This window comes from Mus musculus, chromosome 4 (assembly GCF_000001635.26).
Source record: "Mus musculus strain C57BL/6J chromosome 4, GRCm38.p6 C57BL/6J".
Taxonomy (NCBI): domain Eukaryota; kingdom Metazoa; phylum Chordata; class Mammalia; order Rodentia; family Muridae; genus Mus; species Mus musculus.
The window spans coordinates 13,982,445-13,998,953 of NC_000070.6; the positions used below are offsets into that span (position 1 = coordinate 13,982,445).

Genomic DNA, 16,509 nt, shown 5'->3' on the forward strand with positions numbered 1-16,509 from the left:
ATGGTGATTGAGAGTTTGCTGTGTATAGTAGTCTGGACTGGCATTTCTGTTGTCTTAGGGTCTGTATGACATCTGCTCAGAATCTTCTAGCTTTCATAGTCTCTGATGAGAAGTCTGGTGTACTTCTGAGAGGTCTGCCTTTATATGTTACTTGACCTTTTTCCCTTTCTGCTTTTGAGATTCTTTCTTTGTTTAGTGCATTTGGTGTTTTGATTATTATGTGACAGGAGGAATTTCTTTTCTGGTCAAGTCTCTTTGGAGTTCTGTAGGCTTCTTGTATGTTCATGGGCATTTCTTTCTTTGAGTTAGGGAAGTTTTCTTCTATAATTTTGTTGAAGATATTTACTGGCCCTTTAAGTTGGAAATCTTCACTCTCTTCTATACCTGTTATCCTTAGGTTTGGTCTTCTCATTGTGTCCTGGATTTCCTAGATGTTTTGGGTTAGGAGCTTTTTGCTTTTTGTGTTTTCTTTGACTTGTGTTAATGTTTTCTATGGTACCTTCTGCACCTGAGATTCGACTATGTCTTGTATTCTGTTGGTGATGCTTGCATTTATGACTCCTGATCTCTTTCCTAGGTTTTTCTAATTTCAGGGTTGACTCCCTTTGTGATTTCTTTATTGATTCTAATTCCATTTTTAGATCCTGAATGGTTTTGTTCCTTTCCTTTGCTGGTTTGATTATGTTTCCTGTAACTCTTTAAGGGATTTTTGTGTTTCCTCTTAAGGGCTTCTAGCTGTTTATCTGTGTTCTCCTGTATTTCTTTAAGGGAGTTATTTATGTCCTTCTTAATGTCCTCTATCATCATCATAAGAAGTGATTTAATAAGAAGTGATTTTAGATCTGAATCTTGCTTTTTCGGTATGGTGGTGTATCCAGGATCTATGATGGGAGACTTGGGTTCTGATGATGCCAAGTAACCTTGGTTTCTGTTGCTTATGTTCTTATGCTTGCCTCCCGCCATCTGATTATCTCTAGTGCTACTTGACTTGACTATGTCTGACTGAAGCCTGTCCTTCCTGTGATCATGGTTGTGTCGAACTCCTTCAAGTCAAGCTGTCTCTGTGATCCTGTGAATTCTGGGATCCTGCAATCCTGAGATCCTGGGTGTGTCCGAGCTCCTGGGAGTCAAGCTTCCTTTGAGACATTGAGATCCTGGTGTGCCAAGCTCCTGTGATCCTGTAATCCTCTAATCCTGGGCATGTTAAAGCACCTGGGAGTAGAGCTGTGTCTGGGTGTTGTGGGGCTGGCTGCAGAATTTGCACCCAAGGTCTGCTCAGGGTGCCGGCCCCAACAGACCAGAAGGCTTCATATATATATTCTTGTACTCTGCTCACAATCATTATACATTACATTCTCTTGTCTTCTCACTTCTACTGAACCCTTCTTCTCACCCAATAGTTTCTTTATACTTTCATATCACATATATTTATAAAATACATATCAGTATAAAATATATGTCCTTTAAATATAGAATTTGCATGCAAGAGAAAAGATGAAATATTTGCTTTTCTTAGTCTGGCTTATTTTGCTTAACATGATATAACTTCAACTACATTTATATAATGTTATAGTTTGCCTTATTTTAGAGGTCACCAAACCTGTTATGTGTATATCATATTTGTCCTTATCCACTCATCTATTGATTGCTATATTATCAGTAGCGAGACTCAATTATATGTGGTAGACTTACTTAGAATCTTTCAAGTACATACCCAAGTGATATGGCTGAATTATATGATAATTCTATCTTAAGCTTTTTTTGAGGGGGGTGACTTTAATATTGGTTTCCATAGTAATTACACAATTTACTTTCCTACCTGAAATGCATAAAAATTATTTCCACCCACATCCTTATCAGCATTTGGTATCATTTGTTTCCTTCCACATAAGGACTCACGTTGAGGTTGAGATGGAATCTTGGTGTAATTATTTTTAAATTAAAATTTAAAGTTAACATGTGAAGGAGTAGTGGATATTGTTAAAACATTTTCATGAGCTAGTTTAATTTTCTCAAATGTCTTTTTTTGCATTTAATACAGTATATATATGCATATATCTATTTCTTATATAATGTAGTTTAATATAATTTATATTCATGAGGCTAAAAGATAATGCACTTTTTAAATGTATGTATTGACTATTTGTATTTCTCATATTGAGAATTATCCATTGTATTTGCTTGTTTATTCATCAACTGTTTTGTTGTTGAGCACTCAAAATTTTTGAGTTCTTTATATGGTTTAGATATGATTGTATCATTGTATGTACTTGGAAAGGATCTCCCACTCTCAGGTGTCTCTCCCTCTTCTGATGGTGCAATAGCTTTCTTGTAATTTCATGTACTTTCCATTGTTATTTCTTGGGATTATATCTGTACTAATAGTGTTCTTTTTAAAAACTCCTTATCTGTCCTTTAAGACTGAAATGTTTGGCTTGTATTTTCCTCAGGCAGTTTCAGAATTTCAGGCTATATCAATTGTATTCAATTACATACTTATTTTTGCAGTTATATGAAAGGGGTAAAAGTTCATTACAGGTGTATGTCTATTTTAGCCAGCACCATGTGTTGAAGAAGGTGTCTTTTCTCTATTGTATATTTTGACACCTTTGCCAGAAAGTCAGTGTATTTTAGTTGCATTTATCTGTAAGGCCTTTATTTCATTCCAGTGGTCTATGTGTCTGTTTTGTGCCAATACCATGGCTCTGTAGTGTAACCTGAAATCAGATATTTTGATATCTCCTGTGTTGCTTTTCCTGCTTAAGAAGTGCTTTAGCCATTTGGTTCTGTTTTCTTTCATGTGCATTTTAGGACTAGCTTTTCTAATTCTCTGAACAGTGACATGGGAACTTGATGGATTGCATTGAAGTTGTGAATGCCTTTTGGTAATATAGCCATTTGTGGAAAATTAATGCTGTTGATTTTTGAGCATGGAAGCTTTTCTCATCTACTAGCACCTCCTTCATTTTATTACTTCAGTGCTTTTAATTTTAATCAATATATGTGTGTGTATGTGTGTGTGTTGTGTGTGTAGGGGAGTGTGCATGACTATGAATATCCACTTATTCACTCTTGGAGAGCAAGCTAGTAAGCCGTATTCTTCTATGGCTTGATATTTATGCCTTCAGAATTCTGCATTAATTTCTGCTCCTTCAATAATAGAATATGATCAAGATACCTAAGCGAAATGAGCCCTGCCACGGACCGGGCTCAATCAGCCCCCTTCAATCTGTGGGAATAAGGGTCTTAGACAGATGGACATAGAGTCAGCAAGAATTGGGTAACAAACAGACTCAACACAAGGGAGTGTGGATCTGAATGTAATGTCAAATTGAGCATCAAACTTTTTATACAGGAGAAAATAGGGAAATTAGGTGACACACTGGCAAGGTACAATAAGGTTACCGGATGCTTAATGACTCTTTTTTTCCCCATTATTTTATTAGGTATTTAGCTAATTTACATTTCCAATGCTATACCAAAAGTCCCCCATACCCACCCACCCCCTACTTCCCTACCCACCCACTCCCCCTTTTTTGGCCCTGGCGTTCCCCTGTACTGGGGCATATAAAGTTTGTGTGTCCAATGGGCCTCTCTTTCAAGTGATGGCCTATTAGGCCATCTTTTGATACATATGCAGCTAGAGACAAGAGCTCCGGGGTACTGGTTAGTTTATATTGTTGTTCCACCTATAGGGTTGCAGTTCCCTTTAGTTCCTTGGGTGCTTAATGACTCTTAAACAAAACAGAGAAATGCAAACACAAAGACTGGCAGGAACTGGGCAATAAAACAACTGAGACAAAGTCAGCTCTATCTAAGGTCAGCTATAGTCTTAGAAACCAAGTGTAAGGTCTTTACACTCCAGGGCAAGGGCTTTCATGCCCAAGTCATGGTTCTAATTAGGGAGTTCCGCTCTAGCTAACCATCTCATGAATAATGCAATACTTTAAAACCACAGCCAGATCTACTTCCTAAACCATTGTAAATTCCTGTATATGGGAGCGACTGACTTGGCTTTTATTCTAAGTGATAGTGGGGGGGGGGATTTCTACTAATAAGTAATGTAGTCTGCCATACATAACTATAATAAGAATTCTAAACTTACTTTGCTAAGCTTGCCCTGAGATTTCTAACACTATGTAGTAGATAGTAAAGCCTGATTTCTTTCACTATCTCTCTTACAATACTAGAGGCAATTCTGAATGTTACTGAATAGGCAACATTCTTACTGAATTCCAAGCCCAGGGTCGGCTCAAGGACTACCTAGGGCATTGATGAAGGCCAGGAAGCAAAGTTTGATTTTGCTTAGGTATTTGGCAAGTCATTGCTTGGAGGCACCTATAACAAAACAATACTGAAAGGAAGCACACAGATTCATTCGCAAGGACAAAATTGGAGCGTACATGCTATGGGATGCCACAGTTCCAGGAGACTAAGTTTTCCTCAGGACTGCTTCCAGGTTTCTAAACCTGTCAAGCAAGTCACTACTGGAGTTGATGTAGCAGAGCCCTCTACTTTCCAAGTTATTTTTGGTCATTTTTAAAAACATAGCAATAAATAGCAAACTAGGACAACACCTGTCTTCACCCCACCTCCTCCCTTTTCTGGGGTTAGAGATGTGGGTGTAATCACACCCATAAGAAGCCCTTCATTCTCCGAGCCATTTCCTAATCTAAGATTCTGATTTCTGGCCATTGATTTTAATATCCTGCTAATTTGCTGATAATCTTTTCCCAATCTGGGAGAGTTTCTGATTTTCTAATATTAAAAAGATGCTGATATGATGTGCCTGGTCCTGAGACACTCTTCCCAGCATGACTTTGACCAAGATGTTATTAAAGCTTATCAAGACTCCCTGGGACTGTTATTCAAACTTAACTTCCTAAATTTGCACACTCCTCTTATAAAGTCTAATCAGTAGTTCTGGTATTGGGCCCAATGCTTTGCATTCACTAAGCCTGACGAAGATTCAGATATAGATTGGAGCTCACACTATATATAAAAATCCCAACCCTCCTCTATATCTTTGTTTCATCAATTATCACTTCTTTGTCTGTGTTTTGACTTGTGTTTCCTAGGGGACTTCCTCTAGGACACATGTCCCTTATTTGTTTATAAACACTTATATAGCACTTTCAGTGTGTTTGGCACTGTCCTGCATGCTTCACACACATCAACGTTTTATTCATCATCCAAATCTCATTCTTGTAGCTAGTGGATACACAGTCCAGTCACCCATCCACAGTTCTGAGCAGTAGCTAGTAGAGTAATTTAAATATAGGCAATATGGCTCTAGAATTCCTGTAACAAATTACCAGCCTATGTTCCATTTCACCCCAGGTAACTTCATGTCTTTTTAAAGGAGAGAGCAGATAAGTGCGTTTTTTTTTTCCTGCCCGTGTATGTGTGTGCACATGTATAAAATTATGTATATGATATATGCATATAAATGAGTGTTCATGTAGGGGCAGGTAGAGGAAGAAGCTAAAGGTAACATTGGATATAATTTTCAGTTGCTGTCCACATTGACGTTGTTGTTGTTGTTGTTATTTGAGATAGGGTCTCTCACTGAACTTGAAACTTATTAATTTAGCGAGACCCGTTGGGGAACAAGCTACAGGTATCCTTGTTTCTGCTTTCTCTGTGAGGGGGTTATAGATGAACACTGCCATATCCAGGTTTTTCATGGGTACCGTGGCTCAAATTCACATCCCTGTGCCTACACAGCAAGCAAGTTAGAAACTTAGCCATTTTCCCAGGACCCCTTCTTTCTTCTGATAACACTAGGTAGATTCTCTTGGCCCCTTTGCCAATGATCATTCGTTTCTTTAGTCCTATTACTTTTAAGTATACTACTTACAAGTAAACTTTGGAGTCAATGTTAATATAACTCATAAAACTAATTTAAAAATGAAGAAGATGTGTTTGATTTATTGATATGCTTACTTAATGTCAAACAAATGATTTGAATTCAGCAAGCTGTCTAGCAAGATCATGTGATATTCCGTGCTCAGAGGTGGAAAGAACACAAAAAGATTTAAGACAGTATCTTTGTTTTTAAGATCCTGGTAACACTGTTTCAAACACACACGAACACACACACACACACACACACACACACACACACATATACACATACATATGTATATATTTTCTTGTTACATGATGAACTCTAGTCTTACATAAGATGTCAGATGAAGCTACAAGGACAAGAAAAGAAGCATAGATAGATATACAGAAGATAGAGACTATATTAAAGTGGGTGGACAGCCCAGATATCTGGTATATGTAAAGCAAAGGACAGGTTCTGAGGAGGAAAAAATCTGTGAGCTATAGTTGAGGAGGCCTGTGGTTTGGGATCAGATGTGAGAATGTCAATGATCTGATGATCGAGGCAGAAATCATGTAGACACTGGGTGAACCAATCCATTAAAGAAAGTTCAGGCCTGGGGATGAAGCTCATTTGATAGAGTGCTTGCTAGCATGCATGAGTTTGGATATATTCTCTGGCATGGCACAAACCAGGTGTAATGGCTGACATCTGTAGTCCCAGCTCTGGGAATGTGGAGGCAGGAGGATCCAAGGCCATCCTTACTGGTTACACAGTGAGTTCATGGCTAACTCTTGGAGCACCAGATTGTCTCAACAAACAAGGAAACAAACAAGAAAACATTTATCATCTGACACAGTGAGAAGTATTTAAGGAGCTCATTATGGAAAAAAGCATCCATGTTTGTGGAACACTTCAGATGTTTTCGCATGATGTGTGCTTTATTAAATTATATAAATAAATTATTAAATATTGCACTATTTTTCATTATACATAGTCACTCTACCTCAGTGTGGTAAGCTCTAATATCACTGATGATGTTGCTTAGACAGCAAAAAATCGGGAGTGGAGCCTGGATTCAAATCTGGTTTTGAATCTGCTTTTTTTCTAAGACATCTGTTGAAGGAATATTAGGCAAACAAAGGAAGAAAATCTTCTAAGTACAGACCTTAATCCTGTTGATGGAAAACAAACAGCATGACCAAAACATACTTGAAATTATTTACAGGCTTTATGTAAGAGAGTCAAGATGCCAATGACTCGTTTTTCTTTCTTTCCCGTGACTTTAGTAATTTAAACAATTATTTGAGTAAGTAATACTGAATATTTACTGATTCCAGATGACAGTTCTTTGGAGGTAAAATTTCAGGTATCTTCAGACCTTTTCTTGAATATGTAGACTTCTTATAAACTAGTCATTCTCTACATGAAACCACTGTGTGGGTTTTATTGTCTTGTTATGCACAGAAAATAAAAATGTGAAGGTTTCATTCCAATGAAATGGATATGGAAGGTCCTTTCAAAACTATGATTTATTCACAGGATTAGTGTAAGAGATATTTGCATCTCACAGAGCTCAGACTGTGCTGTTTCTGCTACCTTTTAATATTATGAAAAATGGATGGCAGATAAGATATGGCACCAGGAGTCTTGATATAAATTCTGTCTGTCTGTCTGTCTGTCTTAGTGTTTTTTTTATTACTAGCAATTTTTGATCTAACACTCCTCACCCAGGAAGAAGGGAAGTGGTGGAAATAAACTTTCCTCCTAATGATATAGGGAATAACTTCTGAACGGACACGTGCCTAGCTCATCTTATTGTCTCTAATATCTACAACATGAATATTAGCATGGAGCAGGGCACCAACTGAGTGAGCAGAGTCATTGACTATCTGTCAGTTACGGATTAAATCCTCAAGTCCTCGAGGCTCTTCCCCACTTTCTTTTCCATTAATTTCAGTGTATCTGGGTTTATGTGGAGGTCCTTGATCCATTTGGACTTGAACTTTGTACAAGGAGCTAAAAATAGATTGATTTGCATTCATCTACATGCTAACCGCTGTTGAACCAGCACCATTTGTTGAAAATGCTGTCTTTTCTCCACTGGAAAATACAGAAGTGGAGGCTCACAGCCATCCATTGGACTGAGCACAGGGTCCCCAATGGAGGAGCTAGAGAGAGGACCCAAGGAGTTGAAGGGATTTGCAGCCCCATAGGAGGAACAACAATATGAAATAACCAGTAGCCCCAGAGCTCCCAGGGACTAAACCACCAATCAAAGATTACACACGGAGGGACTCAAGGCTTCAGTCGCATATGTAGCAGAGGATGGCCTTGTGAGACATCAATGAGAGGAGATGTCTTTGGCCTTGTGAAGGCTCAATGCCCCAGTTACAGGAATGCCAGGACATGGAAGGGAGAGTGGGTTGATTAATGAGCAGGGGAGAGGGAATAAGAAAGGAGGATTTTTGGAGGGGAAATGAGGAAAGGGGATAAAATTTGAAATGTAAATAAAAAATATCTAATAAAAAATGAAAACAATCCTCAAGTCCTCACATAGCAGTAGAAATTTCAGTATCCACAGATGTAAGAAATGAGAGGCACAGATCAAAGCCTAGCAGTTGATTTTCACACTGCCCTTTCTACTTATTCTGCTTATGGCTTAGGTTTATCTATTAAGTTATTCACAGGAGGTGTTACAATTACTTGCCTTTATTGGAACAAATTCTATGCTCGCTACTAGGAAGACAAACATAAAAGCTACCACAATGAGGGCCCAAAAAGATAGTGATGGAAATGGGTGGTACAATTGAAATGCAATGTGGTTATGATAGAGTTAAATAATACTAACACTTTATAAAACATCTAGAGGAATTCTCTGCCTGTCCATCTTTGAGGCACAGGCTATATGATATGTGATATTGTCTGACTGTTAGACTGTTAGTATACCACTTTATGGGGGCCAGTTGAGAGGGTTACACTCCTTCCTGTGTCTGACATGTCCAATAATGTCTTGGACTTGGCTTGTCTGATGTGATTTTAATACACCTGTGCCCCTACTATATCAGTTTCCCTTGATGAATGTGTAGGGCAGCATTCTTCCTACTTCCAAGAGTAAGTCATTTCTCAGTGTGTGGCATGGTTGAAGCAGGGTAGACGCTGCTGTTTCAGGTCCACCCTGGAGCCCAGTGACCTTCCACTTTCAAAATGGAACAAGAAGCTTGTTATAAAAACAGAGTTTTTCAAGGTAATGCATATCCTGATAAAACATCATTTTGTGGGATTTGGAGTAGTGCGGGGCAGGATGTAGACTTATCTGAAAAGGACTCAAAACATATGATCTGGTTCATACCCAAGGACATTCAATAAGTAAATTTGAATGTGCACTTAATAATAGCAAATAAATATAAATATTGCTAATAACACAATAAGTAAATCACCAATAAAAGGAAGCTCAAAACTTTAGATCTGAGTGCACACTGACACTATAACTAGCCATGCTTGATTGAAATATTAATTATAATATTTATATAAATAGAATAGCTATTGATTTAAATACATTAATTGTTTATATATATATATATATATAATATTGAACAATTGCTTCTTTGAATTTGGTTAAAATCACCAAAACAAATTTATTTTTAGTCAGGGTTTCTATTCCTGCACAAACATCATGACTAAGAAGCAAGTTGGGGAGAAAAGGGTTTATTTGGCTTACACTTCCATGCTGCTGTTCATCACCAAAAGAAGTCAGGATTGGAACTCAAGCAGGTCAGGAAGCAGGAGCTGATACAGAGGCCATGGAGGGATGTTCTTTACTGGCTTGCCTCCCCTGGCTTTCTCAGCCTGCTCTCTTATCGAACCAAGACTACCAGCCCAGAGTGGTCCCACCCACAAGGGGCCTTTCCCCCTTGATCACTAATTGAGAAAATGCCTTACAGCTGGATCTCATGGAGGCATTTCCTCAACTGAAGCTCCTTTCTCTGTGGTAACTCCAGCTGTGTCAAGTTGACACAAAACTAGCCAGTACACTGTGGATGACCTAAAAGGATGTTTCTGTTAAACATGTAGACTGTAAATAAACACAATAAATATTTTTTAAAAATACTTAACATTTTATAAAACATTTACTGTTCAAAGCAGTGGTAAAATTATCTTTAATTTAAAATCCCAAAGACTCCTAACAGATAGGTTCTTATTTGTGTTTTACAAATACTAAGTGTTATCAAGTCTTTCATGACTATAGTAATCAGGATAGCTGACTATAAAGCCAATGCATTTGCTTGGTTAATTCAGATATAAGACATGGAACAGTATCTGCTAGCTTCTGCAATGTCTAGGCAGTGGAGTAGAGAAACATGGAATGAAAGGTTCCCAAATGCTGCAACGCAGAATTATATGGGAGACATTTAAAAGTCTTAATCCTTGGGTCATAAATAGTAACTCTATGGATAAGATGGACATTAGTTGTTTTAAATTGTTCTAGGTGATTCTAATTTGAAGATGAAGAAGACCACTGCTATAAACCGTAAAGTGCTGGACCATTTTGAGAGTTCTTCTTGTCTCATTTCCCCCATTCTGTTCCTGAAAGTTCAGAGACTGAAGACATGAAGACTCCTAACTTCAGCTATCTTCAAGTCTCTATGCTTCACAAACATTTGTTGGGAACATAGCATTGCATGAATCATTGGTTAAACAGGCAGTTAGGTGGTTATAATTATTAGTCAAAGGGTAGGCAATTCACAGACTGCTTAGAAACCAGTTCTATTAGAATACAGGGCCTCAAAGGCAAGGGAAATCTATTCCTGTCTGTGAAATCTGGACACTGCAGCTAGTGCCAGAAACCTTTGAAGAAATGGGTGTGACTGTTCAATAGAAAATAAAGTAAAAACTCAATTCAGTAGTAAATCTAAAAGCTAACCAGAGAACTAATTTAGAGCTAAAATTACAATTCCTGGTTTGGAAGTTAGGTTTAGAGGTTCACATCAATACATCCTCATTTTAGAACAAATTCATTAATAATGTGTGAAAAGTCAATGACATATGCGTTGGCTTAGTCATATGTACAGTTTAAGATAGTTTAAGATAGTTCAATTGGTTGCTGCTGTTGCTGTGACTATCTATTTTTCTTTTAAAGACTAGAACAATGTTATGATTCCTCTGAATTTCTGCTACTTAGCCAGGCTGTGGGTTCTGTGCTTAGCACAAAGAAATGTGAGATTGGGAGTTGTCTGTGTAAAAATCCAGTCCTTAAACAGGAGTGTCACTGATTCTTTTGTTCTTGCAATGATAATTCCAGGCAAATTCAGAGTGGGTCATCCTCTGTCTTGACTTGCATGGAAGAATGTACAAGAGCATGAAAGAATGAAGTCTGGGAAGGCCCCCAAGCCCAAGCCACTCAAGGCTGGTAGAAGAGAGACTAGCAAAGAAAGAAAAGGAAAATGGAAGAATCTTTGAACAAAGACAAGACTCCAAGAAATCTCAGGGAGCAGAGGTTAAACCCACATGAAGCAGGAAAGTGAAAGATGGCTAGCTAAATATTTGAACTCAGTCTGTGGTTTGACAGTCTCATGGGAGGAACCTTGCCTCAGCAGACTCACGACCTGCTTCACATGGTTGCCTCCAAAGTCTGAAACAGTCTCTTTACTGAAAGGACATTCTATTATGAAGTATATAGTCATGAATAAAAATCCTAGCCCCATAGGAATATCAACTAGAAGGAATTATTCTTCAGATCTACATGGATTGGCAACAAAAATCTTGTGATGAACAAAGAACTTCAAGTCCTTAAATTCCTAACTGGGGTCATGAAAGTGGATTTTAGCATTGTGCTGTACATCTGTGGGTATCAGAGGGAGGGCTTGCTCAGGTGCTTTGTAAGCTATGTGACACCATTATCCTTCCTTTATCTACCGTGTATAGCATCCTTTAGTACAATTTGAGGTTCCTAGAGCTCTTCCAGTTTCAGCTTTATATGCAAAGGCTGAGCACTGGCTCTTAGCAATGATTGGCTGATTTTGGAAACTGAGAGAGATGACTGATACATCTTAGTTGTTTAAGCCAGGCTCTTGGGAATAAGCCAGAAATTACCGGATTTCTTTAATGCAGGCCTTGTGAGTCTTCTTGTGATTGGTTGCCATTGGATCAAATGTTTACTTCTGGCCCAGAAACTTGCATTAAAGGGGAATAAATTACCAAATTGTAGTGCTACTTGACCACCACAGACTTTGGCGTGGGGCAGCATGCTTTTGAAGATAATGTGTATGGAAAAAGAATTATTATGGCTGGTATATTTAAGATAAATATAGACAAATCTATGCTGTTAAAATTAGAAATTAATTTGGGTTCTGAGGCCCTCGGTTTAATTAAACCAGAGAATATGGGATTCTATTCACAGACATTCCTGAAGTTAAAAAGTAGAGTTATCCTTTGTCCTTGAAGTCATTTATCCTCCCCCCCCCCCAATCCCTTACTCCTTCAAGAGCCTTTACCCTTAAACATAAACAACACATAATGCCATACTCACATCATTTCATATGCTGTCCTTAAGTTATTCTGAGAGTTCTCCATACCATGGCTTGGAAGAACTATGTAGATCTGCAATGTAAAGACTCTGAAACATTCTTCTCAGAATCAAACCTTAAGCTTGGGAGCTGTTCTCTGAAAAAAACTGGAGATGATGAAAATCCAACAGCAGGTTTCTCTGAGGTTTCTCTGACGAACATTCCTTTTGGTTTGTTACTCTGATTTTTCATAGTTATCATAGAAACTTAAAAATCAGACAATCGGTGGTAGAAATTTAACCACTGAGTTTATGGCAGCTCTGGGAAGCATGCAACTGTCACGTCTATCCTTAACACTTGATTGATCTATAAACATGGCCACTGCTGTCTTCTTTGCATGTATCTCTAGCTCTGACTCTGAATTAAGATCAGTCCTTCTTTCTGTCTTAGAAATGAAAAAGCAACAAGATGAAGTCTTTTCCTTTCGATTCCCATGGTGATTTTTACATATAATTTAGTTTTGACCCCAACTTTATAACTAAGAAGTGTGGAAAGAGATAGTAATAGTTGAGAGAAATGGGAGTTCAGGCCTGGAGAACCTGAGCTGCTTAAACCCTGCTATTCCTCAAAAGAAAGACATCTTTCAGAGTTTATGAGAAATCCAATGGCTTTTGGAAAATCCTTGGCAAACTCCTCAAAATATGTTTCCAATGTTTTTAACTCAAACAAATTAAAAACATATTTTTTTCCTGGCACTTTCCTCCTCCATTTTAAAGGATATGTGTGTGTATTTTTCGGGGAATTTTCGGGCACGTGGTTCTAATTTTCACTTAACTCATCATGATATTATTTTGTAAGAGCTATTCAATGACTAAGAACCCTCTTGCATCCTTTAAAAAATACATTAGTCCTTTAAAAAAAAAAACCAAAAAACCTTATTTCTTAGAAATAGGAAGTCAGAGAAAGCAGCAGGGAGCTGACAAGGCAAGGAAGTGTTTCAGGGCTTCTCTGGCAGGGCAAGATCAACTCTGCTCCATTTTCTTTAAATGAACCCAGTTCCTTGCAGTCAGGTCCTTCTCTGGAAAATCCTTCCCAGAATGAGTCAGCTCCCCTGTGTGTGATATGATTCCAGTTGGAGAGAGACCTCCTTTGCTATGCAGCATGATGGAAGACTGTGGAAACATTTCAAACTTTCTCATCATGTCCTCAGATCTCATTTCTCATCAACAGAGGAAGACGCTACGTTATCTTCTGGTCACTCTGCGAGGTAAACCCGTAGGTTTTCTCAGGCAACAATTTGCCTTTAAAAATTGACCACATGAGCCTTGTTCCTCAGGTTGCTATGATTAAACAACTCCCAATTTCCTTTAACAAGCCCATTTAAATTGTTTTATCTTTGAAATAATACTGTAATTACATCTTTTCCCCTTCCCTTCCAACATCTTCTACCATGTAGTCACCCTACTGGTCTTTTTCAAATTCATGGCCTCTGGCCTCCTTTTCTTTAAAAGTTAAATGTTGTGAGTGGGAGAAAAATAGTCGTCCCCAGGATGAGTCTCCCAATTAATTATCTAATACCAAGTAGTCATCTCCGAAATCGTGCATATATAAGTAACATTATAATGACCAAACACATTGTAGTTACATGTTTATGAACAAATTAATTTTTATTACACTGTTATAATATGCCTCCTAGCCCCTCAGAATACTTTGGAATGAGACAGCTTTACAGTGTCACAAGCCAGAAACATATCCATCTGTATACCACACACACATGCAGACATACATAAATATATGTGCATCTACAGTATGAATAATATTCAAACACATGTCTAATTTCGTAATTTATTGAATATTTCATTCATATTTATTGATAACTGAAATAGTTCAGGACTTTCTAAGATATCAAGGGTGCAAGTTGGAATAAGTAAAACTTGTAACCTCAAGGAACTCAAAGAATATAGGTTGAAAAAAAAATTTAAAGTCTACTAAAGTGCAATCGCAGACATACGTTCGAGGTACAGTGAGGGCAGAGAAGCAGATGGGCAGTGAGGGATGACAGCTAAGAGCAGCAAGGAGTCTGAGTCTTACAACTGACTTGACTGCCTCATCACCATGCACACAGGGGAAGGTCAGTCTGACCAATGGAGCTGGATAAACAAAGCAGAGGTAAAAACCCTTGGCCCCTTTGGAGCATGGCCAGGCTTTTGGCATGAGTTGCTTATGCTATGAAAGAAAGATGGCTCTCGAGAAGCCCAGTGGTGAACATTCTTGGCAGTGGTACTGGTTCAGGTTTTATCACAAAGCAAACGGGGATGGTCTCGTTCATGATTTGATTAAAACAAATACAAAAACAAAAAACAAAAAGTAAAAAACAAAAAACAAAAACGAAAACGGAAACGAAAACCACCAAAACCAAAACCAAAACCAAAACCAAAACCAAAACCAAAACCAAAACCAAAACCAAAACCAAAACCAAAACCAAAACCAAAACCAAAACCAAAACCAAAACCAAAACCAAAACCAAAACCAAAAGCGGGGCAGTAGTGGCGCACGCCTTTAATCCCATCACTTGGGAGGCAGAGGCAGGCAAATTTCTGAGTCTGAGCTCAGCCTGGTCTACAGAGTGAGTTCCAGGACTGCCAGGGCTACACAGAGAAAGCCTGACTCGAAAAAAGCTAAACCAAACCAAACCAAACCAACAACAAAAATATGAAAAACCAAAAATACCCAACAACAGCAACAACAACAAAAAACCTTCTCCCTGCCCTTATAGCCTGCTGAGTGGGACTTGAGATGTGCAAAGAGAGAGGCATACAGGAACAGAGAGGATGGGCCCAAATACTTACACCATGTGAGAGAATGAGGAAGAGGAGAGGAAATATTTCGGGATTGTGCTAAGGACAAACATATGGACTCTTGGTGAGGATAATGAATTCTGTTTAAAGAAGGGAAGCTGCAGTTCCCTATGGGACATTCATGTGCACAAACTTTAGGCAAGCCTGACTGCATCCTATAGCTTCCCTGTCACACTTTTAGCAAAATAACACTGGAAAGCAAGCTTCTTAACATCATTTCCTCTGACATAACTTTAATAGAAGGGTCTCTGCTTCCTTGTTCCTGGGACTTAGGTGAAAACCTCTTGAGTCCTTAGTCTACCCTTCCCTGTCCTTAACTTTACCCATTGCTTGCTACAGACCCTTGCAATATTAGGAGATTGTGCACATGAAATACGACCATCATGCCCACCCATTGGGGCATTGATTTCTGTAAGAGATTTCTACCATTTATTGTTTATCGTTTGTTCTTTGTGAAGTGTACTTTGTTCCAGTCTTTTCTTTTTTAAATCTTTGCCTTTGAACTCTTTGCCTGTTTGCTGTTTAGTAATTTTTGGAGAACAGAACATGGGCCATTCCACTAAGACAAAGCTTCTAGGTTTTATATATTTGATAACAATTCCTTGTAATTGGAGTAAGTCAATGCACTATGTAATACTAACATTGTCATGGTTTATTATATCAGTATTTCTGGGAATCAATGCTGCTGTAGTAATGGTAAAATTTATTTTCAACAGTCAGAATAATTTAAACTCTCTCCTACATTATTTTCAAACACATTGTTGCACATTGAAACACATTGGAACACATTGTCTCCATCACTCACTGAAACATGAATTTGTCCTGCCTTGCAATATGTATCACCTGTCATTTTATTGTCATTTAACATACATTATTACTATTTACATTGGTGCATGAGTCTCTTAAAACAGTGCTTTGTATGTTTTTTAAAAAATCACCAATGTGTCAAGTTTAGAAACAGAAAAGTTAAGAACTCAATATTTGTTAAATTAGTTAATAAATACTATTCTTCTCCTTTATTTCAGAAGATATAATAATACAGATATTTGAATTGGTTAGATGTGGATTAAACTTTTCACTTAACTATTTAATCTACTTGTATTATTTAGCTTCCTTGAGCTTCAATTCTCCATGTGTAAAATGGAGATCTGAAAGATGACATCAATACCAAGAGAAATATACATCACATACTGAAGTACCCTAAGAACCTAGCATTCTTGTGCAATTTTATTATCCTAAAAACTCTTACATAAATGCACATTACATTTATATAAGCCAATTTATCCTCATCCCCCACCACCACCACACACACAAG

The 16,509-nt window shown here is 37.9% G+C and overlaps 1 long non-coding RNA gene across 1 annotated transcript in view; it reads right to left on the bottom strand.

Moving 5' to 3' along the window:
- Positions 1 to 12,749, bottom strand: part of Gm11823 — a 75,240-nt gene extending 62,491 nt beyond the window's left edge. The window contains exon 1 of the long non-coding RNA XR_390418.1: positions 12,360 to 12,749. This is a non-coding gene — a long non-coding RNA (predicted gene 11823). The remainder of the gene's footprint in view (positions 1 to 12,359) is intronic.
- Between the last annotated feature and the right edge of the window lie 3,760 nt (positions 12,750 to 16,509).